Source organism: Hyla sarda, chromosome 13 (assembly GCF_029499605.1).
Source record: "Hyla sarda isolate aHylSar1 chromosome 13, aHylSar1.hap1, whole genome shotgun sequence".
NCBI lineage: Eukaryota > Metazoa > Chordata > Amphibia > Anura > Hylidae > Hyla > Hyla sarda.
Window position 1 is genome coordinate 26,438,840 of NC_079201.1, and position 21,410 is coordinate 26,460,249.

The 21,410-nt window shown below is 45.3% G+C and overlaps 2 protein-coding genes across 30 annotated transcripts in view; one reads left to right on the forward strand and one right to left on the reverse strand.

The window, feature by feature from the left end:
* Positions 1 to 21,410, forward strand: part of LOC130297737 (general transcription factor II-I repeat domain-containing protein 2-like) — a 1,987,867-nt gene that overhangs the window by 1,939,543 nt on the left and 26,914 nt on the right. For 19 of the 26 annotated variants that reach the window (XM_056550544.1, XM_056550552.1, XM_056550541.1 and 16 more), the window contains one exon: positions 955 to 2,093. The exons of 3 other annotated variants lie outside the window; for them this stretch is intronic. The gene's annotated coding sequence lies outside the window, so the exon portion shown is untranslated. 4 more of the 26 variants (XM_056550562.1, XM_056550556.1, XM_056550553.1 and 1 more) reach the window with 3 other exon arrangements.
* Positions 1 to 21,410, reverse strand: part of SLC39A11 (solute carrier family 39 member 11) — a 499,832-nt gene that overhangs the window by 44,539 nt on the left and 433,883 nt on the right. The window lies entirely within an intron of this gene.

The window sequence follows — 21,410 nt, forward strand, 5'->3', positions numbered from 1 at the left end:
AGCATGTCCATTACCGTCTGCCAGGTATGTACTAAAATCACCTTCTGGTGGAGAACCCCTTTAAGAGTACTACCAATCCCATCACTTGGGAACAAGTCATTAGGTTTACCAATCAGGAGAGGGATACATAATAATAATAGTATAAAGACAGTAGAAATAATGGGCGTCACTCACCAGAGTAGCAGTGTCACGAAATCTTTATTGAAGATGCAGCATATAGGGGTGCACACGGACGAGACCTTAGGGGACGCAGCTATTCAGCAGCAAGACGGCTGATTGTGTGTGTCTACCGGCATAAGAGCTGCTGTGATACTTAGAATTGTGTTTATGCCGCTGTCAGGAGCAACTGTAGAGTTGGAGGTATAGCGATAGTGGTGCAGACTACCTGAATTCTGTTTTTTTACCATGAATAATAATAAGATAACTCATTTTAAGACCTTGCAACTACACCCCCTCAGCCCAACCCTATATAAGTAGTAGTTTGCTACACAAGGGCCATTTCTTTCCTAGCAGCCTCCCAGTCTGACTGGGAGAGCATGGTAAGTGTGCTGTTACACCTTGTTCACACTGGTGTGGTGCTGTGCGGCGTCCGTTGCTGCCATGGCGCCGTGTCTGCGGGGAGGTGCGGCCCATAGACTGGTTTGAGTGGCATTGGGGCCGCTCTGCCAGTGGGTCGTTCCCCCCCCCCCCCCCCCCGTGGGCACTGGTGTCGCGGCGGTGGTGGTCGCCGCCCAGTGCTACGACATTTTATGCTAGGGACATAAGGGACCCACTCTAAATAGGTGACCTTGACGTGGCGAGTGGGCTTGTACTTTTTGATAAAATGTATACTAACAACCTGTTAGTTTTTGATATTATGCTGAGAAGCAATCAGATCATTATACAAGATTGTAGATGTGCACCATGTCTGTTTTCTACCCGAATTCACACCCAGATGTTTGCTCACATTTACAGTGGCTTAATGACCATGAGAAGATGATGATGCTATATGTTCTACAGAAGACTAGGGCGGTCTGGAGACAGAAATCGCTTTCAGGAGTCTTGAATACAGGCTGTTTTGCATTGTAGTGAAGAACAAATAGTCTACAAGAGTATTCATGAACAGGAACCATAGCGGTGCGATCTGTTACTATTAATATTTACGTCACTGGAACCGATGTCCTTATCAGCACAGAACAGGAACAATGTATCATGTAGGAGCAGCAGACTTCCTATAGAGAAAGCCCGATAAGAGGAACAGGATCAGAACCAGCAGCCGCACACCACATGAAGGGATTTTTTTCTCCCTTAGCATTTCTGGATTAAAGAGAAACTATCACAACACGATGCTCCTGTTCCCACAGCATTAGAAATAACCATAAATGTTCCCAAAGTATTTCCGGGACTGTACAGGGGCTCATTTTTGGCGCTGTGATATGTTGTTTTTTTGTGTATGTCCAATTTATTTATTTTTTTTAGTTTACACTTTTATTGTAATGGATCATTAACATTATATTTTAAATAGTTCTGACATTTCTGCACACAATGTTACCAAATATATTTATTATTTTGTTACTGTATTGTAAAAGAAGGGAGTTATTTACATTTTTATTAGGGGACGGGCTAAATCACATTTTGAAAATATTTTTTTTTATTACACATTTTAAAACCACAGGTGTAAACAGAGCCTCAGGGGATATACATAATTATTGCAGCTGTGTTGGAATGAAACACATGGAACTGCAGGACTAACTATGGGAAGTGTGCATGAAGTAACAAAAAATAAAAAAACACCTGATGTTGCTTTGCGTATTCTACATCTAGTTTGCACAAGGGCAGAGATGCTGTCTCCTCCCTGTAAATGTAGCATGTCTCAGACTGGGATACATATGTCCAGCCTGACTGTGGCTGCTGATCCTTGGGGCAGTGTCATTTTTAATGTCCATGAATTGTTGTCCAGTTATACTTAGTAGTCGTAAGTTCTCAAAAAGATTTAGGGATATATTATATTAATACTGCTAAGGACCACTTACGGTACTACTGTTAACTACCCAGGTACAGACAAAACAAAACATTTCTTAAAGGGGTAATCAACTGGTGCCAGAAAGTTAAACAGATTTGTAAATTACTTCTATTAAAAAAATCTTAATCTTCCAGTACTTATTAGCTGTTGAATACTACAGAGGAAATTCTTTTCTTTTGGAACACAGAGCTCCATTTTAGGAACTATCCAGAGCAGCATATGTTTGCTATGGGGATTTTCTCCTACTCTGGACAGTTCTTAAAATGGACAGAGATGTCAGCAGAGAGCACTGTGCTCGTAATGTCAGCAGAGAGCACTGTGTTCCAAAAAGAAATGGATTTCCTCTGTAGTATTCAGCAGCTAATAAGTACTGGTAGGATTAAGATTTATTTTATTTTTTTAATAGAAGTAATTTACTAATCTGTTTAACTTTCTGGCACCAGTTGATTTAAAAAAAAGTTTTCCACCGGAGTACCCCTTTAAGGCTTGTTTCACATTACAAAACGACTCCGTTTTAAAGATCGGTACGAAGTTCCGTCTGAAAATCCACTGAAAACGGCAGTTACAAAATCCTATATGGCCTTTAGAAAATCCCATTATAGTCTATGGGATTTTTCTAATAGCCGTTTTAACCAGTTATAAATAACGACCGTTATTTTGTGACAGAAGATAATAATGGGAGAAATAGAGCATGAACTATTTCTCCCGTTACTATCTTTCGTCACAAAATAACGGCCTAAGACTTTGATATGTGATAAAGAAATATAAAATGCCTGCACACAACCCTACAATGCAATAATACAGAATACATACATGGAATGTGCAGCTTAACAAGCAGTGGGGAGGCCAAGGAAAGTGCTCTGCTATTTCACACTGAACAGCACATAATTCCAGGTCTGACCTTGTGTAGGACAAACTAGCCGAGATGTCTCTAACCTTTTACAGTGCCATGACATCTGTACCAGGGGCGGACATATCACTTGTTCAGCCGGTTCGGCTGCACAGGGGCCCAGAGTGTTAGGGGGCCCCCCTAGTAGCCCAGGTCACATCTCACAATCTGGGCCCCTGCAGGGCCCCCTTCCAGTACTTCGTACTAAATGCTGCAGCAACAGGTCCCGGACCTGCCGCTGACAGCAGTAATTTGCCTTTAAACCGGCCGGGCGAGAGGAGAGGACAGGCCAGGGGCTGATGGGAACAGACGTGCCCCGCGCAGGCACGCACGTCTGTTCCAAGCCCCTGATGTCACGTGTCATGGCCTCTGACCCCGGCAGAAGCGACAGGAGCAGCAAACCCTCCCGCCTCACAGCCGCATCACTGAACAGATAAGGTGAGGAGAGCGACGGTCGGGTGCAGGGCGGGGGGGGGGGGGGGGGGGGGGGGGGGGGGGGATTGTAATGATGATGAAGAGGACAGGAGGGGTGTTGAAGAGGTTGGTGGTGTAATGATAAGAAGGATTGGGGGTCTGGGAGAACGTAGTGTTGATAAGGAGGACCAGAAGGGGGGGTCAGGGGTGTAGTGATTAGGGGGTTTAATGTTGATGAGAAGGACTGGGGGGGGTGTCAGCTGTGTAATACTGATGAGGTGCTTAAGGTATATGGGGTGATGAGGAGACTGAGGATGGAGTGCATGGGGTGTATGGGGGGTGATGAGGAGACTGAGGATGGAGTGTATGGGGGTGATGAGGAGACTGAGGATGGAGTGCATGGGGTGTATGGGGTGATGAGGAGACTGAGGATGGAGTGCATGGGGTGTATGGGGTGATGAGGAGACTGAGGATGGAGTGTATGGGGTGTATGGGGGTGATGAGGAGACTGAGGATGGAGTGAATGGGGTGTATGGGGTGATGAGGAGACTGAGGATGGAGTGCATGGGGTGTATGGGGTGATGAGGAGACTGAGGATGGAGTGCATGGGGTGTATGGGGGTGATGAGGAGACTGAGGATGGAGTGTATGGGGTGATGAGGAGACTGAGGATGGAGTGCATGGGGTGATGAGGAGACTGAGGATGGAGTGCATGGGGTGTATGGGGTAATGAGGAGACTGAGGATGGAGTGCATGGGGTGTATGGGGTGATGAGGAGACTGAGGATGGAGTGCATGGGGTGTATGGGGTGATGAGGAGACTGAGGATGGAGTGCATGGGGTGTATGAGGTGATGAGGAGACTGAGGATGGAGTGCATGGGGTGTATGGGGTGATGAGGAGACTGAGGATGGAGTGCATGGGGTGTATGGGGTGATGAGGAGACTGAGGATGGAGTGCATGGGGTGTATGGGGTGATGAGGAGACTGAGGATGGAGTGCATGGGGTGTATGGGGTGATGAGGAGACTGAGGATGGAGTGCGTGGGGTGTATGGGGTGATGAGGAGACTGAGGATGGGGTGTGTGGGGTGTATGGGGTGATGATGAGACTGAGGATGGAGTGCATAGGGTGAGGAAGAGACTGAGGATGGAGTGCATGGGGTGATGAGGAGTCTGAGGATGGAGTGCATGGGGTGTATGGGGTGATGAGGAGACTGAGGATGGAGTGCATGGGGTGAGGAGGAGACTGAGGATGGAGTGCATGGGGTGATGAGGAGTCTGAGGATGGAGTGCATGGGGTGATGAGGAGTCTGAGGATGGAGTGCATGGGGTGTATGGGGTGATGAGGAGACTGAGGATGGAGTGCATGGGGTGAGGAGGAGACTGAGGATGGAGTGCATGGGGTGATGAGGAGACTAAGGATGGAGTGCATGGGGTGATGAGGAGACTGAGGATGGAGTGCATGGGGTGTATGGGGTGATGAGGAGACTGAGGATGGAGTGCATGGGGTGATGAGGAGTCTGAGGATGGAGTGCATGGGGTGATGAGGAGTCTGAGGATGGAGTGCATGGGGTGTATGGGGTGATGAGGAGACTGAGGATGGAGTGCATGGGGTGAGGAGGAGACTGAGGATGGAGTGCATGGGGTGATGAGGAGACTAAGGATGGAGTGCATGGGGTGATGAGGAGACTGAGGATGGAGTGCATGGGGTGTATGGGGTGATGAGGAGACTGAGGATGGAGTGCATGGGGTGTATGAGGTGATGAGGAGACTGAGGATGGAGTGCGTGGGGTGTATGGGGTGATGAGGAGTCTGAGGATGGAGTGCATGGGGTGATGAGGAGACTGAGGATGGAGTGCATGGGGTGATGAGGAGACTGAGGATGGAGTGCATGGGGTGATGAGGAGACTGAGGATGAAGTGCATGGGGTGATGAGGAGTCTGAGGATGGAGTGCATGGGGTGAGGAGGAGTCTGAGAATGGAGTGCATGGGGTGAGGAGGAGACTGAGGATGGAGTGCATGGGGTGTATGGGGTGATGAGGAGACTGAGGATGGAGTGCATGGGGTGATGAGGAGACTGAGGATGGAGTGCATGGGGTGATGAGGAGACTGAGGATGGAGTGCATGGGGTGTATGGGGTGTATGGGGTGATGAGGAGACTGAGGATGGAGTGCATGGGGTGATGAGGAGTCTGAGGATGGAGTGCATGGGGTGTATGGGGTGATGAGGAGACTGAGGATGGAGTGCATGGGGTGTATGGGGTGATGAGGAGACTGAGGATGGAGTGTATGGGGTGTATGGGGGTGATGAGGAGACTGAGGATGGAGTGAATGGGGTGTATGGGGTGATGAGGAGACTGAGGATGGAGTGTATGGGGTGATGAGGAGACTGAGGATGGAGTGCATGGGGTGTATGGGGGTGATGAGGAGACTGAGGATGGAGTGTATGGGGTGATGAGGAGACTGAGGATGGAGTGCATGGGGTGTATGGGGTGATGAGGAGACTGAGGATGGAGTGCATGGGGTGTATGGGGTAATGAGGAGACTGAGGATGGAGTGCATGGGGTGTATGGGGTGATGAGGAGACTGAGGATGGAGTGCGTGGGGTGTATGGGGTGATGAGGAGACTGAGGATGGAGTGCATGGGGTGTATGGGGTGATGAGGAGACTGAGGATGGAGTGCATGGGGTGTATGAGGTGATGAGGAGACTGAGGATGGAGTGCATGGGGTGTATGGGGTGATGAGGAGACTGAGGATGGAGTGCATGGGGTGTATGGGGTGATGAGGAGACTGAGGATGGAGTGCATGGGGTGTATGGGGTGATGAGGAGACTGAGGATGGAGTGCATGGGGTGTATGGGGTGATGAGGAGACTGAGGATGGAGTGTATGGGGTGTATGGGGGTGATGAGGAGACTGAGGATGGAGTGAATGGGGTGTATGGGGTGATGAGGAGACTGAGGATGGAGTGTATGGGGTGATGAGGAGACTGAGGATGGAGTGCATGGGGTGTATGGGGGTGATGAGGAGACTGAGGATGGAGTGTATGGGGTGATGAGGAGACTGAGGATGGAGTGCATGGGGTGTATGGGGTGATGAGGAGACTGAGGATGGAGTGCATGGGGTGTATGGGGTAATGAGGAGACTGAGGATGGAGTGCATGGGGTGTATGGGGTGATGAGGAGACTGAGGATGGAGTGCGTGGGGTGTATGGGGTGATGAGGAGACTGAGGATGGAGTGCATGGGGTGTATGGGGTGATGAGGAGACTGAGGATGGAGTGCATGGGGTGTATGAGGTGATGAGGAGACTGAGGATGGAGTGCATGGGGTGTATGGGGTGATGAGGAGACTGAGGATGGAGTGCATGGGGTGTATGGGGTGATGAGGAGACTGAGGATGGAGTGCATGGGGTGTATGGGGTGATGAGGAGACTGAGGATGGAGTGCATGGGGTGTATGGGGTGATGAGGAGACTGAGGATGGGGTGTGTGGGGTGTATGGGGTGATGATGAGACTGAGGATGGAGTGCATAGGGTGAGGAAGAGACTGAGGATGGAGTGCATGGGGTGATGAGGAGTCTGAGGATGGAGTGCATGGGGTGTATGGGGTGATGAGGAGACTGAGGATGGAGTGCATGGGGTGAGGAGGAGACTGAGGATGGAGTGCATGGGGTGATGAGGAGTCTGAGGATGGAGTGCATGGGGTGATGAGGAGTCTGAGGATGGAGTGCATGGGGTGTATGGGGTGATGAGGAGACTGAGGATGGAGTGCATGGGGTGAGGAGGAGACTGAGGATGGAGTGCATGGGGTGATGAGGAGACTAAGGATGGAGTGCATGGGGTGATGAGGAGACTGAGGATGGAGTGCATGGGGTGTATGGGGTGATGAGGAGACTGAGGATGGAGTGCATGGGGTGTATGAGGTGATGAGGAGACTGAGGATGGAGTGCGTGGGGTGTATGGGGTGATGAGGAGTCTGAGGATGGAGTGCATGGGGTGATGAGGAGACTGAGGATGGAGTGCATGGGGTGATGAGGAGACTGAGGATGAAGTGCATGGGGTGATGAGGAGTCTGAGGATGGAGTGCATGGGGTGAGGAGGAGTCTGAGAATGGAGTGCATGGGGTGAGGAGGAGACTGAGGATGGAGTGCATGGGGTGTATGGGGTGATGAGGAGACTGAGGATGGAGTGCATGGGGTGATGAGGAGTCTGAGGATGGAGTGCATGGGGTGTATGGGGTGATGAGGAGACTGAGGATGGAGTGCATGGGGTGATGAGGAGACTAAGGATGGAGTGCATGGGGTGATGAGGAGACTGAGGATGGAGTGCATGGGGTGATGAGGAGACTGAGGATGGGGTGCGTGGGGTGTATGGGGTGATGAGGAGACTGAGGATGGGGTGTATGGGGTGATGAGGAGACCGAGGATGGGTTGTGCGGTGTGTATGGGGTGATGAGACTGAAGATGGGGTGCGTGGGGTGTATGGGGTGATGAGGAGACTGAGGTTGGGGTATATGGGGGTGATGAGGAGACTGAGGATGGAGTGTGTGGGGTGTATGGGGGAGATAAGGAGACTGAGGATGGGTTGCGTGGGGTGTATGGGGTGATGAGGAGACTGAGGATGGAGTGCGTGGGGTGTATGGGGTGATTCAGTGGTGTATAGTGGTTGGCAGTATTAAATTAATAGAATACAGTGGTTGGCAGTATTATATTCAGGGTACAGTGGTTGGCAGTATTATATTCATGGAGTACAGTGGTTGGCAGTATTATATTCATGGAGTACAGTGGTTGGCAGTATTATATTCATGGAGTACAGTGGTTGGCAGTATTATAGTCAGGGTACAGTGGTTGGCAGTATTATAGTCAGGGTACAGTGGTTGGCAGTATTATAGTCAGGGTACAGTGGTTGGCAGTATTATAGTCAGGGTACAGTGGTTGGCAGTATTATATTCATGGAGTACAGTGGTTGGCAGTATTATATTCAGGGTACAGTGGTTGGCAGTATTATATTCAGGGTACAGTGGTTGGCAGTATTATAGTCAGGGTACAGTGGTTGGCAGTATTATATTCATGGAGTACAGTGGTTGGCAGTATTATATTCAGGGTACAGTGGTTGGCAGTATTATAGTCAGGGTACAGTGGTTGGCAGTATTATAGTCAGGGTACAGTGGTTGGCAGTATTATATTCATGAAGTACAGTGGTTGGCAGTATTATATTCAGGGGTACAGTGGTTGGCAGTATTCAGGGGGTACAGTGGTTGGTAGTATTATATTCAGGGTACAGTATTTGGCAGTATTATATTCAGGGGGTACAGTGGTTGGCAGTATGGAGTGCAGGGGGTACAGTATTTGGCAAGGTTATAATGATTACTGTCATCATACAGAGGATGAGGATCTACTGACAAATTAAGGAACCAATGATGTCCAGATGTCAGACTCTGCAGAGAAGATGGAAGAAATCCTGGTGTCTGGACCAGATGAAGAAAAGTAAAGACAACAGAGAAGACGTCACTCAGGTCAGTGATATCATTGTGTATTTTCCTAACTGTCCCATCAGAGTTGTAGTCACTGATATCATTGTGTAGTCTCCTGACTGTCCCATCAGCTGTAGTCACTTCAGACATGATGGGAGTTGCAGCTTTCCAACATCTGGGGAGCCACTTGAACCAAGGTGATTGGTGGGGGTCCCATGAGTCAGACCCCCACCATAAAAATGGGCTGTTTATTTTAAAATGCCTGGGCCTATTTTTGGTCCCAGTCTGGCCCTGCCTGTAAGTCACTTCTATCACTAAGGATAAGAAGCCAAGGAACCAGGGGGTGCCAAGGGGTGTCGTGCTAAGTCCAGGGGTGCGAATGTAAAGGGGAGCACTGCCCTCTGCATCCCAGCTAGATACGGGTCAGGCTGACCTGGGGGAGTACTCACGGGGCCTGGGCCGCACACTGAGAGGGACAGGGCCACCCGGAGCCCACCTCAGGAGCCGTTCCATCCACCTGTACTGGACAAGGCAAGTGGCGACACTACACACGCGGGGTAAGTGGAGGCCCCCCCGGTGGGGTCTGGGTACATGAGGGGGCACAGTGCTGGGGGGGGGGGGGGGGGGGGGCCCAGGCACATTCCTTGCACAGGGGCCCTCTGCTGCCTGTGTCCGCCCCTGATCTGTACTATACGCCTGTCAGGGGATAGGAATATGAAGTTAAACCTCTTTGAGACTACTATCTGGGAGGCTCTAGGTTCCGGCTCTCAGGGCATGCTAGAAGTTGCAGTTTTGTAATGGCTGGAGAGACACCGATTTAGGAACAATGCTGTAGAGCAAATTGCTGCAAAAACGAAATAAAAATCCTGCTCCAGTAGTAAGGTGTCAGAACACACAGGCATGAGGGGGATTACACAATATGATCACTGATGAACTGTGGGAGAGTAATACTGATACTATGTTCATGAGTAAAGAACTTTCATGTGTTTAAGTTTTATATAAAACACACAAGAAAAAGAAAACGTTGGACTTCCTCATCGTTTCATGCAGCATAGAGGCTTTCATGTGTCTATTACTCTGACCCTGTCTGATTCCTCTTATTTATTCTTATTATTCCAGAAAGTTTATAGAAAAAAAATAACACGAGCTGAAAGGTTTTACAAAGAGATAAAAGCAGGAAGGAGAGGCCTAAATGGCTCTTGTGCGGGTCGGGCTGCCAGTTTACAGTCCTGCATTGATGTGATTTATTTCCATGACTTGTTTGTGCCATGTTTTTCAGAGCTGAACCGTACTTATAAAATTTATGGAGCATTTTAGAGAGACAGGGATTCAGCCAGCAGATGGACCGGCCCATTCATTCACATTCAACCGCTCAATATTTTCAGAGTTTTTTTTATCCCATAAAGTTCACTCATTTTCGATATGTCACATGCTAAACTAGCCAGAGTCTATCTATCACCACCTTGTCTTCAAAGGTCCCCAGTCTGGGGTGGCAGCCTTAGCGTCTGCACATTAGCAGGAAGTCTATAGACTGGTTTTCTCTCCAGGCACAAGGAGATTTGAGGCTGTCACATCTAATAAAGAGCCGGAGTATGGGATCTGCTGACCTGCACTTCCTTGGCTCATCCTGAAGACAAACACAGCAGCAGCAAAATAAGTCAAAGGGCTAGTTGACCTTTCTCCTCTGTTCCAGAATAACCTGCCCGTGGGGAGGGCTTAGAAGATGAAGCAGTGTCCTACCATAAACTACGTACAGGAGGGAGGGGGTGAAGTAATGTAAAGGCAAATTATATATAAACAGCTGCGGGTCTTCAGTCCACACAAGAGGACATACGTACGTCATTTTATAGATCAAGAGAATGCTGACATCAGCTAGAAGAGTATGTAGCATGAATCAGATCGCTCCTTTTTTCTTACAAAACTACATCTCCAATCATTCCCGGAAGAAAGAGTCAAGTCTCTGAAGGGTTTCCCTACATTCCAGCTATTGCAAAACTAAAACCACCAGCATTGCCAGGCAGCTTTTTGCCGTCTGGCATTAGGAGAGTTGTAGTTTTGCCATAGTTTGAAGAACAATGGATTAATGGTTTTAGCAAGGGTTAAACTACTGTCTTTTATCATAAGTTTTTATTGGATTTAAAGTACAAATATAACAAAGAGCAGAGAGGTAAATGGTAACAGTCCAATGCAAAAATATTGCAATAAGGTAATAATGAAGAGTACGGCTGATATATATAGCTCCCCCCCCCCCCCCAGCCCCCTGGCAGCATTAGGTCCCATATCAACTTTGATCACAAAATGTAAATGGTTAATAGTCTTGCAGCAGCGATTACTGCTACAGCCTATTAGCTGAGGCCCATGGCTATCAATATCATCCGGGGACCGCCTGGTACGGAACAGCATTGTGACAGAAACCTGCTCCAAAGCCGGTCCCCATACGTCCTTGGGAGGGGAATGGGTTAATCTAAATGGGTCTGCTGCAATACACCTTTTTGCTAGGATGCTGACATACACCTACAATAGACTGTTGTAACGCAGTGTGAACCCAGCCAAACACAAGTGCAGTTCATTGAAAATTATGTTTTAAAGTGGATAAACATTCAGAATAAGAGCACTGGCTGCATATTTATTTTTAGGGTCATGTCACTATTTAAATTCCTGGACAATGTACCTGCAAGCTGTGCCCTTCTGCCTGCTGAGGGTAATCCCCAATGTGCAGCGACTGTAATCACACCCCTTCCATAGACATGAATGGAGGGGGCCTGGCATTAGAAATGAGTGAAGTTACAGTACTTCCATTCATCACGAACTTCTCGGCTCAGCGGTTGCTGACTTTAGCCTGCATAAATTAGTTCAGCTTTCGGGTGCTCCGGTGGGCTGGAAAAGATGGATACAGTCCTAGGAAAGTCTCCAGCCCACCGGAGCACCCGAAAGCTGAACTAATTTATGCAGAATAAAGTCAGCAACCGCCGAGCCGAGAGGTTCATGCAGAATCAAAGTACTGTAACTTCGCTCATCTCTACCTGGCATGATGTCACGACCATGGCCACTGTATGATGTCCGCAATGCTGGGGTGCCAGCACGAAGATCGCAGGGGGTCCCAGCAGTCATACCCACCCGCCACGATCAGACATCTTATCCCCTATCAATTGCATAGGGGATATGATGTCTAGGGGCAGAGTACCCCTTTAAGGGAAAGGACTGTGTGTGCACTGCTGGCAAACAGCTACACTCTGGTCCCACCTCCTAAAATGTAGAGACTTAAAAACTTCTCCGCTCGGCAGTTGATGACTTTTCCTGCATAAATTAGTTCAGCTTTCCGGTGCTCCCATGGGCTGGAAAAGGTGGATACAGTCCTAGGAGACTCTTTCCTAGGAATGTATCCACCTTTTCCAGCCCACCGGAGCACCTGAAGGCTGAACTAATTTATGCAGGAAAAGTCAGCAACCGCCGAGCCGAGAAGTTCGTGACGAATCAAATTTACTGTAAGTTCGCTCATCTCTAACCACTGCACTAGAGGGAACTCTAAGCCCATATTTGCATGGGGAAATGTCTGTGTGGAATTTCTCAGGAATTCCACTGCAGCAGAGTCCCATTGATTTTAATGGGATTCTGTTTTACTGTGCACATGGCAGAATTTCTGCGCAACGTTTCTGCCATGGAAATTCAGATTTAGGTGTCCACAGAATAGGCGCATTTTCTAGCGATTTTAGCGCCCACCGTATTATTCAAATGTAGAATGTCTGCCTGTGTTTTCTGTACGGACATTCTGCACATTTGTGGCCGTGTGAACCCGGCCTAAGGGACTTCATGACAACAAAGAGAGCACTAAAATCTTCACTGAGAGTTTAACTGTACAAAAGCATACAGGTTTAAAAAAATCTTTTTTTAGTCAGTGGTGGGCGTATGGTTTGGAGCAGCAGCTCATGAATATGGAGGACTACAGAACGAACCCTCGCTCTGTAGTTACAGGCATTTTGTGCATAAAAAATAAAAAAAATTATTTACAGGGTATGTTTGCAATTATTTTCAGAAAAATTCTATTGTGGAATTTAATTTCCAATATTTTTTTAGTATACAGTCATTAAAAAAGAGCAATTAATTTTTTTTTTATTGCATTCATTAATAAAATCACAACATTATAACCTTATACAGGTCAAGATGGGTGTGTGGATAGATGATATGTTTTGGATATATGTGGATATATTATATATTGCATGTTTTCCTGACCTTTAAAATGTAATTCTTAAAAAAAAAAAATAATAAACTTTTTTGTATTTTTTTTATTAATTTTGAAGCCCCAGGTGACTTTATTGATTTTTTTTTTTTTTTACATTGCTTCAAAGGGGTATTCCAGGAAAAAAAAACTTTTTTTTATATATATATATGATTTGTAAATTACTTCTATTAAAAAAATCTTAATCCTTTCAGTACTTATGAGCTTCTGAAGTTAAGGTTGTTCTTTTCTGTCTAAATCCTTTCTGATGACACCTGTCTCGGGAAACACCCAATTTAGAAGCAAATCCCCATAGCAAAGCTCTTCTAAACTGGGCGTTTCTCGAGACAGGTGTCATCAGAGAGGATTTGGACAGAAAAGAACAACCTTAACTTCAGAAGCTCATAAGTACTGAAAGGATTAAGATTTTTTAATAGAAGTAATTTACAAATCTGTTTAACTTTCTGGAGCCAGTTGATATATATAAAAAAGTTTTTTCCTGAATAACCCCTTTAAACATAACGTACTGTCATATATAATGTAAACTGCACAGGCATCTGTTTGGGAATGCCTTTAGTAAAGTGAATGTATCAGCTATAAAAAAAAATATAAAAAATGTTAAATGATCAGAGCCAGAAACATTTTTTTCTCTAATCCGTTTTATATTTTTCAATTATAAATGTTTGTACTTTTATATGGGGGCAGAAATCTTGCTTGAGCTTTATGTGCATCATTTAGAGATATGATTTACAGCTGCTCTATTAAATAGGCAAAAATAGACTGGATAATCGCCTATTGTAAATGGTCTGATGTTGTCTTATCTATATACTGGTGTCACTGAAAGTGATCTGTCCAGAACAGAAAGTCAGTTCTCTTTAAGGTATGTCCTAATACACACTGACTAGACAGACTATATTTTTATTCTCATTTAGTCAGTCCCATTGCTACATGACTGACAAAGACAGGTGAAAAGGCGCCCCCCCCCCCCCCGTTTCCTCTTTCTGCACCACGATCAGCAGAGCTTAAGGGGTTAAAGGGCTGCCATCAGTTATCTTTGATCCCGTTCCATGGTGCTGGAGGGCAACTTTTAATTGTAATCACATACACTGGGATGAGGCTAAAAGACCCTCCCTCCCACATATATGACAATATGGGAGAAGAGGGACCATTGCATAGTTTATCGTATGAATATATGAGGAACATTTTTCTGTAAAATTGTGATGTATTTACAAAAATATTTTCCTCATATATACGAGGCTTGTTCTGAGGCTTATTCAGAATTCTTTAGGTTTTGGAGCTTAGAATCTTTTCTAGAGCTCTCTGTTATTTCATTGTCTACATCAGTGGTCTTCAACCTGTGGACCTCCAGATGTTGCAAAACTACAACTCCCAGCATGCCCGGACAGCCAACGGCTGTCCGGGCATGCTGGGAGTTGTAGTTTTGCAACATCTGGAGGTCCGCAGGTTGAAGACCACTGCTCTAGAGGGAACTCTAAGCCCATATTTGCATGGGGAAATGTCTGTGTGGAATTTCTCAGGAATTCCACTGCAGCAGAGTCCCACTGATTTTAATGGGAATCTGCTTTACTGTTCACATGGCAGAATTTCTGCGCAACGTTTCTGCCATGGAAATTCAGATTTAGGTGTCCACAGAATAGGCACATTTTCTAGCGAATTCTGGGAATTGTAGTTTTGCAACATCTGGAGGGCCACAGTTTGAAGACCCCTGGTCTACATAGACAAAGGTTTGCATTCCGAGAAATGTTGCCTTTACACCAAGTGCTGTACAATAATCTGATATGGTGAAAGTCTAACACCCCCCCCCCCCCCCCCACCCCCTCCCCAAATCGGTTAGGGGCACGTGTAGCCCCAAGCTTGCTGACCGTATCCAACAATGTCCAGTTGGCAATGTAAATGCAGCGCTGACCTATAACTCAGTATCATGACAATAATTAGTGTATTAAGAAAGTTCCTCATTACATAGTTTTCAATGTAACTAATACAAGGTGACCTGCAGAGGACTCCGGGGTCAATGTTTGTGTGAACAGCGATGGTCTCTACCCTTCCTAGACTAGTAGATGACCTGAAAAAGGCGCATCCCCACAAAGTAGAATACGAGTACTGGCGTTTGGTGGGGGTTGGGCCTCTCCACCTGTAATGTGCTAAGTAAACCATAAGATAGGAAACTTCTGAGATTATTCTTTCTTACAACCAATTGTTTTGGTGAACACACAGGATTTCATTATAATGCAGTGACCGTGGCGGTGAAAATCCTTTTACGCATGACACAATACAGTATACAAGAAGAATATAAAAAAATATATATATTGTCGCACTTCACTGGGAAACAATCAGCATTATTTACAGCCTTTACAAAGATTTTTTTTTTCTCACTTGAGACGAGAATTTCCCTTCAAGAGAAATACAATTGTAATGAGGCAGCAGAGCGGTTTTGATCCGTCATCTCTCGTAAAGAAAATGACCTGTGTGTTCTGCGCGGTGTGTGTAATCACAGGGAATTACTGGGGGAAAAAAGCGCTGAAAGGATATGCACAGAAGATGGTATATCTAAGAACGCTCGTCTGTCAATCCCTATCTACTGAAAAAGGACATATGTCTTCTTGTGAGCACAATAAACCTTCATAGAGATACATATCTAGCTATATATCTAAAAAACAAAGTGTATAGCAGCACTGCTTATTACAAAACAGCAGCGGCTTCCAGCCTCCCAAACCCAATCACGGTTTCGTTCATATAGATAAACAATGGCGCAAGGTAGTGAATAAAAAAGGTGCAATTTATTTAGCCCATGAAAAGCAGCGACGTTTCAATCCTTCAACAGAATCATTAGAATCATTCTCAAGCAGAGGGATGCGTGCACCATTTCTCCCGTTACTATCGCCCGTCACAAAATAATGGCCGTTAATAATGGGCGATAACGGGTTAAAACGGCTAATGGAAAAATCGCATAGACTACAATGGGATTTTCTAACGGCCGTTTAATGGCCGATTTCCAGGGTTTTTATAACGGGCATTTATAACGGAGGTATTTTTATAGTGTGAAAGCAGCCTTACAGTCATTTGATTCGTCACCAACTTCTCGGCTCGGCGGTTGCAAAATTTATCCAGCATAAATTTGTTGAGCTTTCAGGTGCTCCGGTGGAGACTCTCTCTCCTAGGACTGTATCCACCTTTTCCAGCCCACCAGAGCACCTGAAAGCTGAACTCATTTATGCAGGAAAAGTCATCAACTGCCGAGCCGAGAAGTTTGTGATGAATCAAATCACTGTAACTTCGCTCATCTCTAAACTCTTTTTTCCTCATTTGTAGGCCTAGGGTGTGATACACTTTACAATATCTCTCTCTCTCTCTCTCTCTCTATATATATATATATATATATATATATTTTTTTTTTTTTTTTTTTTTTATTTATTTATTTATTTTTTTTTTTAAATAGATTATGATTTATTGATGTGGATCTTTGGAGAAATAAGATTGTTGAAGATGCAGAAGGAAGAAGGTTTACCCATACAGTGATCTCTCTATTCTAAACCAAATTACATGGCAGTACTATTTTTTTTTTATTATCTTTTTTATTTTATATTTTAGTTTTTGATAATAAAACATTATTATTGATGATATGATCGGATGCATATCTTTGGGGTAGGTGCCACAGACTACCGGATGGTGTGACGTTGGGCTCGGAGTGATGACTCAGTCTAATATATATATTTTTTTAAATACACTAGCATTCGTTATTTCTGGTTATTTTTTGGTGGATATTGTGGTAATAAAAATAAGCTACCCAGACTAAAATGCATGAAGGTGAATTGAGGACAATACCATAGATCCTCTACAGGCTGCCGGCTGATGGTGAGGCGGGGATGTGTGCGGTTGACATCTGAACACACCCCTGTGCCCTTAAAGGGGTACTCTGCCCCCAGACATCTTGGATAAGATGTGAGATTGCGGGGGTCCCGCTGCTGGGGACCCCCGAGATCTCGGCTGCAGCACCTACCTGTACGGCTTCCGATCCCGACCACAATGGCAGATCATCCCCCCCCTCAATGCAAGCCTATGGGAGGCGGCGTGACAGACCTCCCATAGACTTGCATTGAGGGGGCGGGCGTGACATCACACGGGGCGGAGTTGTGACGTCACGCTATCCCGCCATTGTGGTCGGGATCCGAAGCCTCCAGCGTTGCCGGAAGCTGTACAGGTGGGTGCTGCAGCCAAGATCCCGGGGGTCCCCAGCAGCGGGACCCCCGCGATCTGACATCTTATCCCCTATCCTTTGGATAGGGGATAAGATGTCTAAAGGCGGAGTACCCCTTTAAGTGGTGTGGTGTGGGGTACATGCCATTCGCCTACCAAGAGGTTGTGACATCCCTCTTTTGAGTGATTTTAGTGAATGGCATGGAATATGGTCTTAGCTGTAATAAGTGTCATCATGAGCTTTTTATGGCCAAATACTGTGTGTATTATTACACTTTGATCATTATGTAATATAACCTGCTTCAGACATGGTGCGGTTTCACATGCGTTTTATCTAATTCACTGAGCCGTCACCTGAGTCCAGTACGTGCGCTTACCAGAGTACTATGTTGGTTACCTTCCCCTGATGTGACATGCCGGCACGTTTGTTTCTCCTTTGTGTGACAGCTGGCTGTGATGTCAGCGGCTTTAGTTAGCTGCTGGCAATCGCTGTGTACAACCACTGACAGCGTCCGTAGCTGCTTAGCAATGAGTCAGGTGCGAATCACATGATTAGTCATGTGAGCCGGTCAGTTTGCGCAGACGCAGCAAAACTAACCCCACGCTATCGGCGCCATTATGAGACACTGTCTGGGGTATGCCTCCTTCCTCGTTTATTAGTTATGATTGTTTTCATACAGTTGATTAATTATGTGCTTTCCTTGTAATTGATACAATGTGTAACAAGTATTGTTATTTGTATTTTCACGTATATGCAGCACCACTTCATTTCACTTGTATAATGATTTTATATAATGTAACATGCACTTTTATTTATACACTTTGTTGTGATATACATTTTTTCTGATATTTTTGACAATTATGTAACTGAATTTGCACATTTAAACTACATTTTGTAATCACTGAGTTGGGCATATAAAGCCCCATAATGCTGTGTATCACTCTGTTTGAGAATGATTCTAATGATTCTATTGAAGGATTGAAACATCACTGCTTGTCATGGGCTAAATAAATTGCACCTTTATTATTCACTACATTGGGAGTGCTGCACCATTGTTTATCTAGATATAGATATATATATATATATATATATATATATAAGCAGACCTACCAGATGGACAATATGGCATCTGGACAGGTGACCAAACACTTCTCCAGCAGCGGCGGTGTTAGAACAAAGCGAACAATAACCACTAGTACAAATGCAAAAGATACAAAAGTGTTCTGCACTCACCGCTAAATGCTGGTTATACGGCTTCCATCTGGGATTGAAACTCCGGAATGGTATTGAGGACAGCATGGGGCACTCAGAGCGCCCCACGCTGTCCTGAATACCGTTCTGGAGTTTCAACCCCAGATGGAAGTATAACCAGCATTTAGCGGTGAGTGCAGAACACTTTTGTATCTTTTGCATTTATTTATATATATATATGTGTGTGTGTGTGTGTGTGTGTGTGTGTGTGTGTGTGTGTGTGTGTCATATATAGCATATCTATGTTTCTATCCTAGATCTATCTCACGTTTATTTGTCTGATTTTCTCTATATCAAATATTCATGTGACACGTGAGGATCTTATTCTATCATGGGATCCTTGAAAGAGCCGTCCCACTTTGTATATGATGTAACACTCATCGATCATGTCTTTGTAAGTTTCTTGCAGAGTGGCGGCCCAGAGGTGATGCCCGCTGGGTGTTTGAACACCTGGGGCGCTCACAGGCCGGTGATTATTAGTCACCGAAAATCAGCTGAGCAAACTGATGCTGGAGTCTGGAGATATAGGAGCCTTGTATGTCCAGATAAAAGGCAGGAAGACTGGAGCAGGGTGTCACAGCCAATTACAGATAAGGCCTTATAAGATAACAATGTCAGAAAAATGTTCTGTCAGAGTCATTACCGGTACGGAGGACAGCAGGCTGGACAGTCTGCAGCACCTGGACAGAAAGCTTCACCTTCTTCTACATTATTAGATACTCATCCAGGGGTAAAGGCTGGGAGAATTTACTTGTGTAATAAATGTCTAGTTTGCAGCAATTGTGCAAAAATTTAAGGTTCTAAAATAGTGACTTTTCCCTTGTAATGCATATTATATGAACCCTTGTACTTTTTATGCTCTAAATAATCTACAATGAAAAATGAAATGCCTGCAAATATTCTCAATAAAATAGATTATATATATATTACTATTTTTTTTTCACAGCTCCTGTGCAGACCTTTGTAACAGGCTACAAACCTACTGTGTAGTCTGATCCTCATCATGTACCGTCTGTATGATCACATGTGCATATTGAGAAACCTTCATTAATTTAATAGGATCCTGAGCCAAACCTCACACGTGCCCAGTTTCCTCTGTATAAGGTAGCACATTATATGCAAGGAGAGAGCGGAGGTAGGCTGGGCCGTATCAAAGGAATACATGGCAGGTATAAAGAGAAATGAAGACGGTCAAATGAAGGAGGGGGCCATCTGGTGTTCTTTCAGTTGAAATAGCTTGAAAAGAACCTGCCTTCTGGCATGATCACTGTAGCTTTCAGGCACCTTTTGATATGTTAGTGTTCAGATGGTGCAACCAGGGCCAGATCATCAGCAGGGGGCCCCCGCGTTAAGTTTAAAAACGCAGGGGCCGGCGGGAAGTAGCGCATGCAGGGACGTCACTGACGTCCCTGCGTGCGCCCATACGAGAAAAGCAGAGCATCGAGGAGGACGCGCGCATGGTATGTGAACAGCGAAACGTCATCTTCAGTGTTCCGACCTCCGCTCCTTCGGTCCCGGCCCATAGGCCATAGCAGTAGATTGTGACCCCGGACCGGTAGAGCGGTGGTCGGAATACTGAAGTGGGTCCGTCTTCCAGGCAGCCTTAATCTGGCCCTGGGTGCAACATAACCATTGATTTATCAAAGAGGGTGAAAAGTTATAAATATGGTATTGAAAATATATGCACTATAATACACTGGACCAGTTTCCTTAGGGTACAGAGATGCTAATAATGGAACTGGTTCTGCTGAACGTTTTTATGTAATGTTATTTTTAGTTTGTTTGTTTTGTATTTTATAGGATGTAGTCCTTTTTTAAGAGGGTCTGGCTCCATACTTTAATAATAAAGTGGTCATTCAGTCAAGCAGTGTGGTGTCTTTATTATGTGTGCACAACATTCCAGAATGTATCCACAATCCTATGGTCAAGTGAGAGATGTCTGAAAAGGAACCTCCTGCTTTGTAACTCTTCCTAGTATGCACATAAGTTGCCTAAGATATGACTACAAATAATAGGCCACACTTTGAATCAATCCACAAGCAATATTTCCTACTGAATGCAAGGATTCTTACTAGCCAAAAATGAAGCTTTATTTTGCCTAAAGCCTAGTACCTCCATAAGACCTGAAAAGAGACTGCCTGGTGCCCCCCAAAAACTTACTTTCTACTTCCCTTTTATCTTATTTCAAATTCCTTTAAAAAGGAAACAGGGTGTCTCTGCTCCTCTGGGCATGTGTCCTCTAGGAAACTATAGTTCCCAAAAGCACCATGTGTCACCAGATGGCTGCAGGCATGCAATATTGTGATCTTTTCATTTATATGTAGAGTTTTACTAATGGTGCTAAAAAGAATGTCTTGCTTGTCTATAAAATGCTTTCATTGGTGTTTCTGGTGGTTATGCTTTTGTACAGTTGGCCACAGGCATCTGCAGCTATGTGGCAAAATCTGCTATAGGTACAGGCCCCCTTATACATGGGACATGGTACCTCACAGCCTCTTCACACATATGTCAAATTAATTCAATTGGGATCCGTACAGCAATAAGATACTGGGGGTTCTGATAGTAGAAAACACACATGTGGACCTCAGTCTAACAATGACTTACTTTTCAACAATATTGCATACACAAGGCATTTCACCCGACCACATAAACATCCGACAAAAAAGGTAAAAAATCCAATCTTATCTGACCCTTCTTCTCTTCACTCCAGATTGCTGTAACATCCATCCAACTGGTTACGCATTTTAAGAAAGTGCAACATACAGATTTTTAAAGATATGGCAGTGAGCCCAGACATAATGGGAGCATATGAAAGACAGACTTCAGGGGGAAGTTCTGAAGAATTGACTATTTCTTAAGATTGCACATGACTCCTGCTGAGTAAAATTGCTTTTTTGTGCTCGTGATCGTATCAGCCACTTCTATTAAAACAGTCTCCAGCAATACATAATCAAG